This window comes from Pituophis catenifer, unplaced genomic scaffold, assembly GCF_029215685.1.
Source record: "Pituophis catenifer annectens isolate HBS135680 unplaced genomic scaffold, rPitCat1.0.hap2 SCAF_2, whole genome shotgun sequence".
NCBI lineage: Eukaryota > Metazoa > Chordata > Lepidosauria > Squamata > Colubridae > Pituophis > Pituophis catenifer.
Window position 1 is genome coordinate 38,851,881 of NW_027256882.1, and position 16,236 is coordinate 38,868,116.

The 16,236-nt window shown below is 46.1% G+C and overlaps 1 long non-coding RNA gene across 1 annotated transcript; it reads left to right on the forward strand.

Moving 5' to 3' along the window:
- The first annotated feature begins 13,333 nt into the window (after positions 1-13,333).
- On the forward strand, positions 13,334-14,772 carry LOC139309380 (uncharacterized). The gene is made up of 3 exons (XR_011599860.1): positions 13,334-13,410; positions 13,559-13,764; positions 14,694-14,772. It is a non-coding gene; the product is annotated as an uncharacterized lncRNA (long non-coding RNA).
- Positions 14,773-16,236: the final 1,464 nt, after the last annotated feature.

Sequence of the window (16,236 nt, forward strand, 5' to 3'; positions counted from 1 at the left end):
GGCCAGATAAAGTTTCCATTTTCCCTAATAGCTTCTTTGAAATGCTTTGTTCACTATTTTCCTAATTGCCTGAATTTAGTGGGGTATTTTCCACCAGACCACATCCATTCTAGAGGAGCATTTCACATAAGAGAACAGAATAACAGAGTTGGAAAGGACGAGGTCATCTAGTACAACCCCCTGCTCAAACAGGAGATCTTATGCCATTTCAGACAAATCGTTGTCCAATCTCTTCTTAAAAACCTCCAGTGCTGAAGCACCCACAACTTTTGAAGGCAAGCCATTCCACTGATTAATTGTTCTAACTATCAGGAAATTTCTCCTCAGTTCTAGGTTGGATCTTAATTGGTTTCCACCCATTGCTTCTTGTCCTGCCCTCAGGTGCTTTGGAGAATAGCTTGACTCCCTCTTCTTTGTGGCAGCCCCTGAAATATTGGAACACTGCTATCATGTCTCCCTTAGTCCTTATTTTCATTAAACTAGACATATCCAGTTCCTGCAACCGTTCTTCATATGTTTTAGCCTCCAGTCTCCTAATCATCTTTGTTGCTCTTCTCTGCACTTTTTCTGGAGTCTCAACATCTTTTTTTACATTATGGCAACCAAAACTGGATGCAATATTCATGCATCTTATCAAGGCATTATAAAGTGGTACTAACACTTCATGTGATTTCTTCATTTTATGCATTTCATTGTAATTATGGTGTTGGAAGAAAAACCAAGCTGGGAAAAAGACCCCGAAATAAAATGAAGGCAGGCTGCAGGAAAGGAGGTCTCTGTTTATTCGGGTAGCCAGAACCTTCAGTGACTGCAGTCCTGTCTTTGATCAGAGTAAAGTTCAAATGCAAGATACAAAAAAAGAAATCCAATTCTTTTCATTCCACAGTCTCCATATTGTTATAACTATATAGGTAGTCCTCAACTTACAACAGTTCATTTGGTGATCGTTTGAAGTTACAACAACGGCACTGAAAAAGTGATTTATGAGCATTTTTTCCACTTATGACTTTGGCAGCATCCCCATGGTCACATGATTTACATTTGGATGCTCGACAACTGTCTCACACTTATGACGGTTGCAGTGTCCCAAGGTTATGTGATTTAATTTAATTTAATTTAATTTAATTTAATTTAATTTAATTTAATTTAATTTAATTTAATTTAATTTAATTTAATTTAATTTAATTTAATTTAATTTATATGCTGCCCCTCTCCGAAGACTTTGCAATCTTCTGACAAGCAAAATCAATGGGGAAGCCAGATTCACTTAACAACCGGGTTGTTAACTTAACAGCTGCAGTGATTCACTTAACAAAATGTGGCAAGAAAAACCCTAAAATGAGGCAAAACTCATTTAACAAATTTCTCACTTAGCAATAGAAATTCTAGGCTCAGTTCTAATCATAAATCAAGGATTATCTGTATCTTTAAAACTAAATGTCTCTACACAAGCCCCGTCTTCACACACGAATGATGTTATCTATGCTCTTGGTGGATTTGAAAGCATTTTTCACCTTCAAAATCACACCCCAACGGCCACACCACTCCTAGGCAGAGCTATGGAATGCAACAATCAACAAACATTGCAGATTAACCCTCCATAATCACTCATAACACTGTGTCATAATCAGAAGCAAAGAAGATAGGTTATGCCCAAAATTATCGGGCCTTGGGTGCATGCTCCAAGATTACTCCCAGTTTGACTTTCAACCAAGCATATTGGGAATTAGTCATAGGGGGGAAAAAAGTGTGGGGAGGGAATCTTAGGAAATTGGAAATGCCCTCCACGTTGTAAAGGCATCTAGGCCAACCCCATATCATTTCACTCTTATATCCAAATCTCACTTTACGGCCTACTTTACCAAGGTTCTTCTGGAGTGAAATGCTGTTTGGTGTATGATACCTGAGAACTAAACTGGCTGGGGAAGCATCTATGGTTTTTCTCCATTCAGTCAATATTTCGATGCTCATTGAAAAAAATTGTCGTAACATTTGATAAAACTTTTTAATAAAAAAAAAGAGATGTCTCCGTGGTCATGTGGCCGGCATGATTAAATGCCAAAGGCGCATGGAAAGCTGTTACCTTCCCATCAAAGATGGTCCCTATTTTTCTACTTGCATATTTTACGTGCTTTTGAACTGCTAGGTTGGCAGAAGCTGGGAGAAGTAACAGGTGCTCACTCCATTACACGGGACTAGGGATTCAAACCGCTGAACTGCCGGCCTTTCGATCGACAAGCTTAGCATCTTAGCCACTGAGCCACCGCGTCCCTCTATTCTCAGCAAGAGAGCATGTAAATCTGGAGGTTCCTTCAGAGGAGCCTCATTGACGTCATCTGCCAAAACACTAGAGAAATTTACAGAGGGGTCTTTCTGATTTGGTCTTGAATATACCATAGCAGCTTCTTGTTTCTGCCATGTCTCCATGACACTGTCCTTGTCATAGCTCCAGCTCGTCCTTAATGGCACCTTAAAATCCTTCTTAGCTGTTCTAGTCTTAAATTGGTGCTTTCCCTCTTATCCCAATTCAATCTTGTTGAAAGAGCCTGGCATGCTTCACCAACCATTTAGTTACTGGTATGATCCAGGGTTGGGATTTGTCCATCTCTTATTGGCCTCTTGTAAGCTACAGCCTCCAGTTCTCAGACTTTGTCCTTCAGAGACACTTCAACAAGTGGTGGAATTCAATTTTTTTTACTACCGGTTCTGTGGCTGTGGCTTGGGGGGCATGGCAGGAGAAGGATACTGCAAAATCTCCATTCCCAGCCCACTCCAGGGGAAGGATACTGCAACATCTCCATTCTCACCTCCCTCTAGGGCCAGACAGAGGTGGTATTTGCTGGTTCTCCAATCTACTCAAAATTTCCACTACTGGTTCTCCAGAATCAGTGAGAACCTGCTGAATAGCACCCCTGACTTCAACTTGGCCTTCAAAGAGGTTGGACATCTGCCTTCTACAGAGATTTCAGCTTCCCTAATGCCTGACCAACATTTTTTCTTAGCACTTAGCAGAATAACAGAGTTGGAAGGGATTTTGGAGGTCATCTAGTGTTCTAGTCCAACCCCGTGTTAAAGCAGGAGACCAGTGGTGGGTTCCTCCCGGTTCGGCCCGGTTCGCGAGAGCCGGTAGTGGTGACAATATGACGTCACCGAACCGGTTCTCTGTCTTCGGGAGCTGGGCCCTCCCACCCACCCCGGCGTTATGCCGACCTTATATTTCTTCTTTTTTCGCCCAGCTGAGAGGTGCGGCAGAGCGGATTGCCGCATCTCAGCTGGGCAGATTTGCAATGCGCTTGCGCAAAGCGCACGTTTGGTGCGCAGGCAAGCAAACCAAGCATGCGCACGGTGATCGTGCGCAAAGCACGTGACCGAAGAGGCGATTGCGCGCAAAGCGCGCGCACAAAGAGAACCGGTAGTAAAGCCGGTTAGAACCCACCCCTGCAGGAGACCCTATACCATTTCAAACAAGTGGATGCCCAGTCTCTTCTTTAAAAGCCTCCAGCGATGGAGCATCTACAACTTCTGAAGGCAAGTCGTTCCACTGATGAATTGTTCTCACTATTAGGAAATTTCTCCTTAGTTCTAGATTGCTTCTCTCCTTGATTAGTTTCCCTCCATTGTTTCTTGGAAACAGTGTCAGGTTTCTTACAAACCTGTCAGATCTGATGCTGGTTTATGTAAATCTAAGTTGAGTGCTCTTGTAAAAGAGCACTAGACCTGTTTCTTACATATGGCTTTACCACGAATTTTGTAAATTGAGGACTATCCCTTGCAGTTTTCTTAGCAATGTATTTTAGCCGTGACTTGTCACTGCCTTTTTCCTAGTGCTGAGAGAGAGTGATTGGCTCAAGGTCACCCAGCTAGCTTTGTGCCTAAGTCAGAACTAGAACTCACAATCTCCTGGTTTTTAACCTGATGCTATATATATAATTTTATTCATAAATATTTTTGAATACAGTGTATTGTCAGGGTATACCATTTACAAGAGAAAAAGGGGGGGGAGGTCAAATAGAAAATAGTAATAAATATTAACACATGAACTAATAACAATAATAATGATATAATAACACATGTACTAAAAATAATAGTAATACTATAACCCAAAAAATTTTCAACTAAGTTTCTTTTTATATTGGCTTATTTACATTTTTGTTAATTATGATGATTGTAGTTATAAATCTTCTCTATTGTTAATACAAACATTCGTAGTCTTTCTTCCTCTAATTTCTACCTCTTGTCTCTAACCACTCATAAAATCTATTCCATATCAGATAATATTCTGTGTCTTCTTTATCTTTTATTTTTAAAGTTAGCCTGTCCATTTCAGCACAGGCTAAAATTTTTCAAACTGCTTCCTCATCTGGCGGGGTTTTCTCATTTTTTCCAGTATTTAGCAAATATAATCCTTGCTGCTGTCAATATATGTAAAACTAAATATGTGGTCCCTTTATCAAAACCCTCCGGTATTATGCCCAACAGATATATTTCTGTCTAACCTGATACTTAACCACTTCACCGAATTAGTGCTCCTTTTATTTTATATTTAAACCTAAATTTTTCAAAAATGAAATCCTGTCAACATTTCCATCGCCACACAGGTCGTTGCCTTCATTCTTGAGCATTGAGTGAAATCTGGAGAAGATGATGATCTCACGTTTCTAGGCTGTTAGTGATGGAAAAAAGACTCATGATACCATCTGAAACAACTGATATTTCTTTGTGCGTTGTTATGTGGAGTAATCTGGTGATAAAGCTTCCACCTCAAATACACAGTACCACTGGGGTGAAATCCAAATTTTTTCCCTACCGGTTTTGTGGGCATGGCTTGGTGGGGGTGGCAGGGGAAGGATATTGCAAACTCTCCATTCCCTTCCCTCCTGGAGGAAGGATATTGCAAAATCTCGATTCCCACCCCACTCTGGGGCCAGGCAGAGGTGGTATTTGCCGGTTCTCCGAACTACTCAAAATTTCCTCTACCGGTTCTCCAGAACCTGTTAGAACCTGCTGAATTTCACCTCTGCAATACCACCATTCCACCTCTCTTGACAAGGCTCCCCTCAAGGAGGATCACTTCTGATGTTATCAACTCACAACTCACATCCTTGGTCACTGTTTGTCTTTGAGCTCGTAAGTCAGATGGTTCTTGTGGGAAGATAGCATCCTGCAATGAACTCTGGAGTGCTGATTTTAGGGTCAACAACAAGCTGCGAAGAACTGAAGGCAGCCTTGGATCTTCTCCTCCATGTTTTCAAAATGACCAAGGGTGTCTGGTGTGGAAGTTGAGGCAAAACAGCTCCATGGCTGTGTGATCAAAGCACCTGCGTGTGGAAAAAGGAGGTGGGGTGCAACTTTAATTGCATAGATACCATCCTGACTTCCCTGTGGCTGCTTCTGCCAATGATTATGTGGTGAAAAAAACCCGCCATTTAATTGAAGGCCAGTAAAATTTCTCTCTTAAAACACACTCCTATATTGGGCCCTTCTTAAATATAATATAACCAAAGTCAGCCAAGTTCTTCCCTAAGGTATTTTCTTCTTCAAGTCAAAAAGAGAAGATGGTGTCCTGTGTGTGAACTAGGGAGTTTTAATTTTACAGCCTAAGTAAATATCATGATGTTTTTATAGGAGGACATTTGATTTCATTTCAGAGGATGATCTCATGATGGTGGGAATCTTGGTTTTTGTTTTTTTGTTTTAACTGTGAGGCAAGTTCACAGATGTGATTGAAGCGGAAACCAAAGCTAGGGAAGATGTGATAGCCGTCTTCCACTATCTAAGAGGCTGTCACAGAGAAGAGGGAATCAACCTATTCTCCACTTGAAGGCTGGGCAAGAAGCAATGGATGGAAACTAATCAAGGAGTGAAGCAACCTAGAATTAAGGAGAACTTTTCTGACAGTGAGAACAATTAACCAGTGGAACGGCTTGTTTCCAGAAGTTGTAGGTGCTCGAACACTGGAGGTTTTAAAGAAGAGATTGGACAACCATTTGTCTGAAATGGTATAGGGCCGTGATGGCGAACCTATGGCACGGGTGCCACAGGTGGCACAAGGAGCCATATCTGTAGGCATGTGAGCGTTGCCCTACCTCAGTCCAGCATGCATGTGTGCGCTGGCCAACTGATTTTCAGGCCTTCCGGACCCACCGAAAGTCAGGAAATGAGCTGTTTCCGGGCCTCCGGAGGGTCTCTGGGGGAGTGGGGAAGGCTGTTTTCGCCCTCCCCAGGCTCCTAGAAAGGCTCTGGAGCCTGGGGAGAGCAAAAAAATGGGCCTACCAGGTCCACCGGACGATCGCATGCCAAAAGCGGGGGGAAGCGGGGGGGGTCACGCACGCATGCGTGGGGGGACGGGACGCATTGAATTATGGGTGTGGGCACATGTGCGCACAATCTCCCCCCACTACCCCCGCTTTTGGCACATGACGACAAAAAGGTTAGCCATCACTGGTATAGGGTCTTCTGCCTGAGCAGGGGGTTGGACTAGAAGCAAACCACGCCCACCAAGCCACGCCCACAGAACCGGTAGTAAAAAAATTTGAATCCCACCACTGTGGGTTGGACTAGAACAGGGGTCCTCAACCCCCCAGTCCATGGACTGGCACCGGGCATGCCAGAAACTGGGCCACACAAACAAGCGAAGCCCTATCCGTGGGACGCAAGCAGCACACAAAACCACCTCCCCTCTGGGTCCGCGGAAGTACCTCTCTTCACGGAACCTCCAAGGAACCTCCAAGTCCCTTCCAATTCTGTTATTCTACTACAATATGGAAAACAGGCCTTGTGATCTTCACACCTCGGTCCCCACTTGTTTCGCAACAAACCAGAGAAGGAGGGAAGCAAGGAAGTGAAATTATTTGCCTCGGAGATTAAGCAGGGATATGATCTCACAACACCTGACACCTCAAAGGAGATAGAGAAGAAATACGTGCAAAGGCAATTTCAGAAGTACAAAAGGTCACACCTGCATCAAATGTCATGATTGAGAGCTCAGCTTCAGGAAATTAAAAAAAAAAAAAAGACATCCTTATAATAAAATCCGCTGGACAAAGGCTTACTTTTGTTCTTTAGGAATGTGCAAATACTTTTCTCCTTCAGGAGTTTGTGAAATCTGTTTCTTGAAAAGACATGAGCTGTTTCCGGGAACAATAGTTTAATTTAGTTCCTTTAAAGCAGACTATAAGCGACAGTTAATGTGAAATATGAAGTGTAACTTTTTTTAAAAAAAATGAATTACTAGTGCTGGAGTTGACTCTTACTGGCAACGCAGTGTGCAAGAAGGGAATATTTAACGCTTCATTTCCCAATCACAATAAGGACAACTATTAAGACATTTGAGGGGGGGGGAATTTTATTGGTGCAACTTTATATCAAGCGGTTAATCGGCTCTTATCGTAGAGCACTAATCCCAGCGAAAACAAAGTTGCAGACAAGAGTACAAATTGTCCTTGGGCAGATTGGCCAAAAAGAGAAAAGGAAGAGGATATTTATTTATTTATTTATTATCAGTCAGTCAACAAATTTATACATTTGTCAACAATTTATTTATTCGTCTACCAATATTGGTAGAGTTTTAATTATGAGCTTTTTTCAGTTGGGTCTAAGGAAGCTGCCAAGAATATCTGAAAGGGGTATAAAGTGTTCAGAATAATGTCTTCTGTTGTCTTCTTCTGTTCAATAGTTTCCAATTCTCAGAGACTGCCTGGACAATCTCTGCAATTTTCATGGCGAGGTTTTCAAAGCAGCTTGCATTGCTTCCTTCCTAGGACTGGGACAGAACGACTGGCTAAAGTTCACCCAGCTGAACTAACTGGTTTCTAGCTTGCTGCCTTAACCATGACAACAAATTGGCTCTTGGATTATAATAATAAAATCTAATACACAGCCTAAACGTAAAAAAAATCATAAAAGAAAGTAGGAGTAAAAATGCAAGAAAAAAGGAGAGAAGACGGGAAAAGAACAATATAACAAAGAGAAAATAAATATATGAAGACATGGCCTCCAACGTTCATGACGAGTATAAACAAATTTAGTGACTCTTCACCATCTCTAAAGCTACAAACATTTTTCTCTTCATCCCATATGCCATCTTCATTCAACAATGTCATTGTGTTGAACAGGGGTGGGGGTTCGCAGGGGTTCAAGAGAACCTCTAGCTAAGATCCTGTGCAGTTCAGAGAACCCCCAAATCCCACTCCTGGCTGGCCCTGCCCACCCCACCCCGGCCCACCCCTCTCAGGAGTCCTACGCGGCCTGTTTTGGATGCAGGTAAGTGCAGGGCGCGCGTGAGGGCTTGAGGAGGGCAAAAAACAGGCCTACCGGAAGTTCGGGAAGGGCAGAAACAGGCCTGTTTCCGGCCTCCAGAGGGCCTCCGGAGCCTGGGGAGGCTGTTTTCACCCTCTTGGTGCTCGAAGAAAGCCTCTGGAGCCCAGGGAGGTCAAAAATGCCCCCCCCAATGGTGCAGGAGGCCGACTAGGCCACGCCCACCATGGCCATGCCCATCCAGGAACAGGGCAGAGAACCCCTTGATAAAATTTTTGAAACCCACCCCTGGTGTTGAAGGGTTACAACAGAAATTTCCGAAGGCAATTCCAACTGCTTTGCAGCCATACTGTAACACTCTCAACTCGCCATTCTGTAGATGGCTTCTACAGAATCCCAAAATGTGTTCAAAGGTTGATTTTCTGCAAGGTTCTTAAGGGGTGGGGAAAAAACCCCTCATGAAATGCTGATGTTTCTCCTGATTCTGGACAACACGTTTGTTGTGCAAGAATGCCAGCATCTTATAAGATCCGGTGGATGAGTTGTCAAAGAGTTGCAAAGATTTCACAATTCTGTGAGTTTACCCTTTTTCAAAATTTTGATTTTGTTGTTGTTAGTTGCAAAGCTGTGTCCGACCCATCGTGACCCCATGGACAACGTTCCTCCAGGCCTTCTTCTCCTCTAACATTCTCTGGAGTCCATTTAAGCTCACGTCAGGCATGCCCTTTGTTACAAGGAATGGTGGATCAGGCCCAATAAAGAGACTTGAGTCATCTGGTAAAATATAACTCTTTTATTTGCAGGTTCATCACATCATCACTTGAATGCATCAGGAACTGGGGTGAGGAGAGGTGTGCCCACCTTTTATACCTGTGGGCGGGGATTCAGGTAAGGAGGGACCTATGGGAGGAGCTGACCAGGTGGGAGTCTGGGTTAACCCCTGCACTACTGCACTATAGCTGATCCCTGGCACGGGCAGAGCATTTATACCTGACAAATCCCCCTCTAAATGCCTGACCCGTGTCTGTAGGCCTGACTGACTAGTTGGTACCCTGGGGTGGATGTTGAGCTTGGAAACTAAGTGTGAGTGTTGTTTGCCTTGTAGGGGTTTCGTGAGTATGTCTGCGGTCTGTTCCTCTGTATCGCAGTGTATGGCTTTTATGAAACCAATTCTGGAGAGCTGTCTAACGTGCTTATATTTTATGTCTATGTGCCTTGACCTTTGTCCTACAGCGTCGGACATGGATATCTCTATGGCGGCTTTGTTATCTTCATATATATTTATTGGGTAAGCTGGTTCTCTCCACACGCTGGCAAGTAGGTCGTCGAACCAGATGAGGTTGTTGGCGGCTTTGGAGAGGCATATGTATTCGGCTTCGGTAGTCGAAGTTGCCACCAGGATTTGTTTGCCTGAGTACCAATGCACTGGGCAGTTATTTAAGTAGAATATGTACCCAGATGTGCTTTTGCGGCCTTTGGCGTCTCCGGCCCAGTCAGCATCAGCGTAGCATGAGAGGATGGGTTCTTCGGATTTTTCAGGCTCTAGGGTTAAGCATGCATTGACACTCTGTTTCAGGTATCTTAGTACCCTTTTCACTGCGTCCCAGTGGTATGTGGTGGGTTTGCTCACGTGCCTGGATAGTAAATTAACGGATAGGGCAATGTCCGGTCTGGTCCAGTTGGCGATATACAGGAGGGAGCCTATGATTGACCTGTACAGCGTGTTGTCTCCAAATTCGGGTGATTCATCATGCATGTTTTTTAGAAAGTCCGCCTGCATGGGTGAATCACATCCCTTGGCGTCTGCCATGTTGCATTTGTGGAGCAACTCTTCTATCTTCTCTTTCTGCGACAGTTGGAAACCCTTTGGCATCTGGTTGACTTGTACTCCCAGGTATCGGTTTATCCTCCCAAGGTACTTTAGGGTGAAATGCTCGCTCAGCCTGCTGGCGAAGGTGTTGCGGTTGGCTTCGTGTTTGCTGATGTATAGAATGTCATCCACGTAAACTAGGATGTATTCTGGTGAGTCCCCCTCTTTCCTGGTGAAGAAACAGTTGTCAGCTATGGTCGCCGTGAATCCCATAGACTTCAGGGCCTCTACCAGGCATTCGTACCACCGTTTGCCTGATTGCTTTAGTCCATACAGGCTCTTATGAAGTAACCAGGTGTCCCCTCTGTTGGTTTCTTTGCTGTGGGGGGCTCTGATGTATATCTCCTTGTCTAGGTTGGCGTGCAGGTAAGCGGTCTGCACATCGAACTGGTGTACTTCCAGCCCTAGCAAGGATGCGATGACCAGGGCGCTCTTGACGCTCTCTGTTCTTACGGTGGGCGAATAGGTGTCTGTGTAATCCTCCGGAAACCTTTGAGCAAACCCCTGGGCAACTAATCTTGCCTTGTATAGGCTTTGGCCCCCCTCTAAGTTCTTGACTTTGAATATCCATCGGGTGCCTATTGTGTTCTTGCCCTCTGGGACTTTGGTGGGGGTGTACACCTCCAGCTTCCTCAGGCTGTCCAGTTCCTTGGCCATGGCTAACTCCCACTTTGCCCTCTCCCCCTGGGGTAGTCTTAGCACCTCTTCGTATGAGTTTGGCGTAACGTGGTTTGCATGCACGTGCATCACGTAATCATTTAACCTTTTTGGCAGCTGGTTTCTGGTCGATCTGACCGGCCTGGTTGCTGCCTGCTCAGTGTCATGCAGATATCTGGCTTCTCTTTGTGTCAGTGATTCGACACTTATCTTGGGATGATTCTCTTTCCATCCCTCAACCTTGATGCCTTGGAGGTCGGGCTTGGGCCTGCTCCCTTCCTGCTTACTCACTGTCTTGTTTTTGTTTTGGGTTTGCTCGATTGGGCTATCCTCCTGCTTGGTGGGTACCTCATTTAGGTGTAACCTGGACCAGTTGGCTTGCTCATGGAATGCCGCTGTTCTGGAGACCACAAACCTATTATTATTGTCCACAAACCTGAAGCCCTTGGTTCCTGGCTCGTACCCCATAAACCTGAGCCTTCTGGACACCTTATCCCCTTTCTTGCGCAACTGCTTGGGTATGTGTACATCAGCCGTTACACCGAACACATGTAGGTGTGCTATCTGCGGCTTCTTGTTATACATGACCTCGTAGGGTGTTTTGTCTATCACACTGGACCATGTTCTATTTAATGTATAGTTGGAGTAGACCAGGGCTTCAGACCAGAAGTGTTGGCCAATTCCCGCGTCCTCTAGGGCGCACCTGACCATCGTTTGCAGCGTGGAGTTCCGTCGTTCTGCGACCCCGTTCTGAAAGGCGGAAAACGGGGACGACGTAAAGTGAATCACGCCTTTGGACCTGAGCCAATGTGAGAAGTCCTTAGATAGAAACTCAGACCCTCTGTCGGTCATGATCTGTTTGATCTGTTTGTTGTTTTGGATCTCTACTCTTTTATAGAATTCTTTGAATTTCTGGAAGGCCTCATCCTTTTTTCTTAAGGTGTAGACGAAGCCATATCGACTATGGTCATCCACTATGGTGAGGAAGTACCTTTTTTTATAAGTTATGGATGGCCTTAGGGGCCCTACCAGGTCCATGTGTACTAGGTCGAATATTTGGTTGGCGGCGCGTAATGACTTCTTGGGTCTGGGTTTTACTTTTAGTTTTGAACACTTGCACACCGAGCACTCGAGGTAGTTTTCACAGTTTTTTATTATGGCACCCTCGGTACAATTGGCCATTTTTTGTATCACAGGAAAACTGGCGTGTCCAAGCTTGCGATGCAGCAGGTGGGCACAGTTGTCGTGCATTGGTTTGCCTATTGAGGGTCTCCTTTGGGTGTATTTGTTGTGTTGTGTCTCTGGTGTCGTGTTGTCATTGTTATCTACCTCCCTCCCGTCTACCTGTTCACCCTCAGCCCTGCCTTGGTCAGTGTCTTCTGCATTCTCTGAGCTGGTGTTTATGCTGTGGGCGTAATCCTCACAGAAAGTTATGTATGGTAACCCTTGGTCAATGGTTACTCTCCCTATATCCTTCCCGTCCTTGCTAACCTTCACGTTGCCTTTTGAGAATATCATCTCAATCCCTGATTCCCTGCTAAGTTTTACTGCAGCCAGGATGTTGTGGGGTATCTCCGGGACTAGTAGTACCCCCTCTATTTTCCCTACGCCTGGTAATGTAATTGCCCCTTTGCCTGTTACTCTAACTTGGTTTTGGTCTGCAACTTTGATAGAAAAATCCTCTCTCTTGAATGATGAGAGTAGTTCCTGATTGTATGTGGTGTGGTTGGAGGCTCCCGAGTCCAGGAGCCAAGAGCTGGTGTCTTTGTTTTGGTGTGTGGTGTGTGTGTGCTCCCCTATCCCATATAGGGACCCTGTCCTGCTGTCGCGTGAGCTGTCCCTGTTTCCCTTCCTATCCCTGGGGATGGGTGAGTCTCTACGCCTATACCTATCTTCGGATGTGTGCCTTTCTGTTTGTCTGTGCCTATGCTCTGGCCTGCCTCTCTCCCTATAGTTCTTGGGGCAGTCCCTTTTGATGTGTCCCCTCGACCCGCAGATGTAGCACTCGGGCGTGTTGTGTTGTTTCTCTTGGAAGACTACTCTCTTCTCACTCTTGTGTTCTCTGGGAGGGCCGGGGCGGCCCCTCCTCAGATTATCTTCTGCGATGAGCCTGTTGGATAGCCTCTCCACAGACAGCATCCCTAGGCTGACGGTGTCTAAGTGTGTCAGGAAGCTATTCCATGAGTGATCTAAAGAGTTGATTATCACACTCTTCATGATTTGGTCAGAAATAACTTCTCCCCTAAGATGTAGCTCTGCTCTGGTACCGCTTAAGGACACTAGGTGCTCACTCATGGGTGTCCCTGGCTTAAGTCTGGCGGAAAAGAATTCCTTGGAAATTTGTGTGGTGGTGGACACACTCTCACTATAAAACAACCCAAACATTTTCCCTATGATTTCGGATACTGTGAGGTTGTGGCCAATACAGTGGTAAATGGTGGGGGAAATACTGGCAATTAAAAGGTAGAATGCCTTATGGTGCATGCAATCTAGCTCTAAAGTCCATGGTCTCTCAGGGGGGTCATTAATAAAATGAGACATGTTTTCTTTCAGAAATACCACCTGGAGCTGCTGTGACCACTCTAGGATATTGCCCCCATCCATCCTCAACTTGGGAAAGTCAACAGGTAAGTTCCCAGCACTAGTAGTAAAATTACTTACTGCTGGCTGCTGTCCATGGTTCCTTATGTCTCTATAGCAGCAATAGGGCATAGGAACGCTTGCCGGTAATTTAAAAGTCCCGCTTTGTAATTTTTTTCTTTTTTCTTCTTCTAGGCGGAAGAGCGCATGCGCGAAGTCCATTTCAGCTCCGCCGTCGCCGAGGAAGGACCTGTTCATCGCGGCTCCGCTGTGGAGGCCTCTGCCGGTCGGGTAGGCCTCGGCTTCGTACTTGGGGGTCCAGATGTGCTCCTGGGGGCGTCGTCCAGCGGCTGCTTCTCCCGAGTGAAGATCCTGGCGGCGTTGGGGCTCCGGTGACGGCTGTAAGTAGCTGCCCCAATCCATACGGTCCGGGGTGCGCGGCCTGGGCGATCGGGGGCGCGGTGTCCCTGGGGTGCGAAGGTGGGCTGGCGAATCGTCGCGGGCGTCGGTGGCTCTTGGGTGGGCGCTCCGCTGTCCCTCTCCTCGTCTTCCCTTCTGCTTTGGCCTCTCCGGCTTCTCTTTGGTAATTTTGAGGCCTGGGCCGAAGGCGGCGGCAAGGGTCTTCATGGCCCTATCGACTTGCCGCTCGCTGGGGGTGTACCAGGGGTCGGAGTCAGATTCGGTTCCCTCTCCCTGGTCACTTTCATCATTGTTTATGGCCCGGCATTTTTCGCGCGCCGGCCATTTTGAATTCTGATCGCTGATTGGTTGGGGGTCGGCCATCTTGTCTGACCATGTGGACAAAGATGGCCGCCGTTTCAAATTTAGAGCGGGGCTTTGGGGCTCGGTGGCCGTTGGAAGTGCCCTTTTGGGCGATCCACTCACCGAGTCCAGCTCCTCAAGTTCAGATTCCGAGCCCTCTTCGCTCCTTGCCACTTCGCGGTCGATTATGAAGCTCCGCAGGTCGGCAAGGAGGTTCTTGTCACCGGCTCGCTCTTTCAGCAGCTGCAGGACGTCGAGTCGCAGCTTCTCTTCCTCTTGGTCGTGGTGGTGGGCCCTTTTTCCTTTTTCGATCTCCCCCCTTTCTTCCGTCGCTGTGGCTTTGGGGGTGGCTGAGGTTCCTGCCTTCCCTGGCGAGTCCGATGGGTTGCTCTCCCGTTGCTTCGGAGGTGTCGCCATTCTGCAGGTAGGTATGGGTCCTTGTTTTGTGGCTTGGGATCTTTGGGCCTTACCAACCATCCTCTGCTACCATTTTGTTACAAGGAATGGTGGATCAGGCCCAATAAAGAGACTTGAGTCATCTGGTAAAATATAACTCTTTTATTTGCAGGTTCATCACATCATCACTTGAATGCATCAGGAACTGGGGTGAGGAGAGGTGTGCCCACCTTTTATACCTGTGGGCGGGGATTCAGGTAAGGAGGGACCTATGGGAGGAGCTGACCAGGTGGGAGTCTGGGTTAACCCCTGCACTACTGCACTATAGCTGATCCCTGGCACGGGCAGAGCATTTATACCTGACACCCTTAGCTGAGCTGGGCCGCATTGAGTGAAGAAGGAATTGTCTGGGGGCCCATATAAAATGCATACTATATTTCATGTATATAAATGAACATAATAATGTTAAATGTTAACGGTCTTGTGGGGCTGCATTACTGGCTGTCCAGGGCCACATGTGGGCCGCAGGTTGGACACGCCTGTTCTCATGATCCAGAGTCCACTTCCTAGATAGAAGCCTTTTTTAAAGACCACCCCGAACCTCTTTGGAGGTTAAGCTTCAGTGAGATTTATATTTCATCACCTGGGATGGAGGCACAAGGCATGACCCTCTGCACATTCCCATGGACGTCCCCTGTCCCAGAATATGATCAGAGGCAAGAATTGAAGAGTCTTCCCTTTCGTTTCCTTGCCTGACAGTATTGCCTTAATCATTTCCTGTAAGCCGCCTTGAGTTGCAGTGAGCGAGTAGGCAGCAATATAATTTTCTAAATAGGGAGGGAGGGAGGGAGGGAGGGAGGGAGGGAGAGAGAGAGATGAGAGAGAGAGAAAGAGGGAGGGAGAGAGAGAGAGAGATGAGAGAGAGAGAGAGAGATGAGAGATGATAGAGAGAGGGAGGGAGAGAAAGAGATGAGAGAAAGAGAGAGAGATGAGAGAGAGAGATGAGAGATGAGAGAGAGGGAGGGAGGGAGAGAGAGAGATGAGAGAGAAAGAGATGAGAGAGAGATGAGAGAGAGAGAGAAGGAGGGAGGGAGAGAGAGAGATGAGAGAGGGAGGGAGGGAGAGAGAGAGATGAGAGAGAGAGAGATGAGAGAGAGAGAGAGATGAGAGATGATAGAGAGGGAGGGAGAGAGAGAGATGAGAGAGAAAGAGATGAGAGAGAGAGATGAGAGAGAGAGAGAGATAAGAGATGAGAGAGAGATGAGAGAGAAAGAGATGAGAGAGAGAGAGATGAGAGAGAGATGAGAGAGAAAGAGATGAGAGAGAGAGATGAGAGAGAGAGAGAGATAAGAGATGAGAGAGAAAGAGATGAGAGAGAGATAGAGAGATGAGAGATGAGAGATGATAGAGAGAGGGAGGGGGAGAAAGAGAGATGAGAGAGAGGGAGATTAGAGAGAGGGAGGGAGGGAGGGAGCGAGGGAGAGATGAGAAAGATGATAGAGAGGGAGGGAGGGAGAGAGATGATAGATAGATAGATAGATAGATAGATAGATAGATAGATAGGTGGATAAATGGATAAATCATTCTATTTTCTCTGGAAAATCCACACTTTCCGTAATGTCCATCAGCTTCTTCCTTCTCACAATTACAGGTAGTCCATATAATTTACAATTCACTTAGTAACCCTTTGAAATTGCAATGGCACTGAAAAAAAG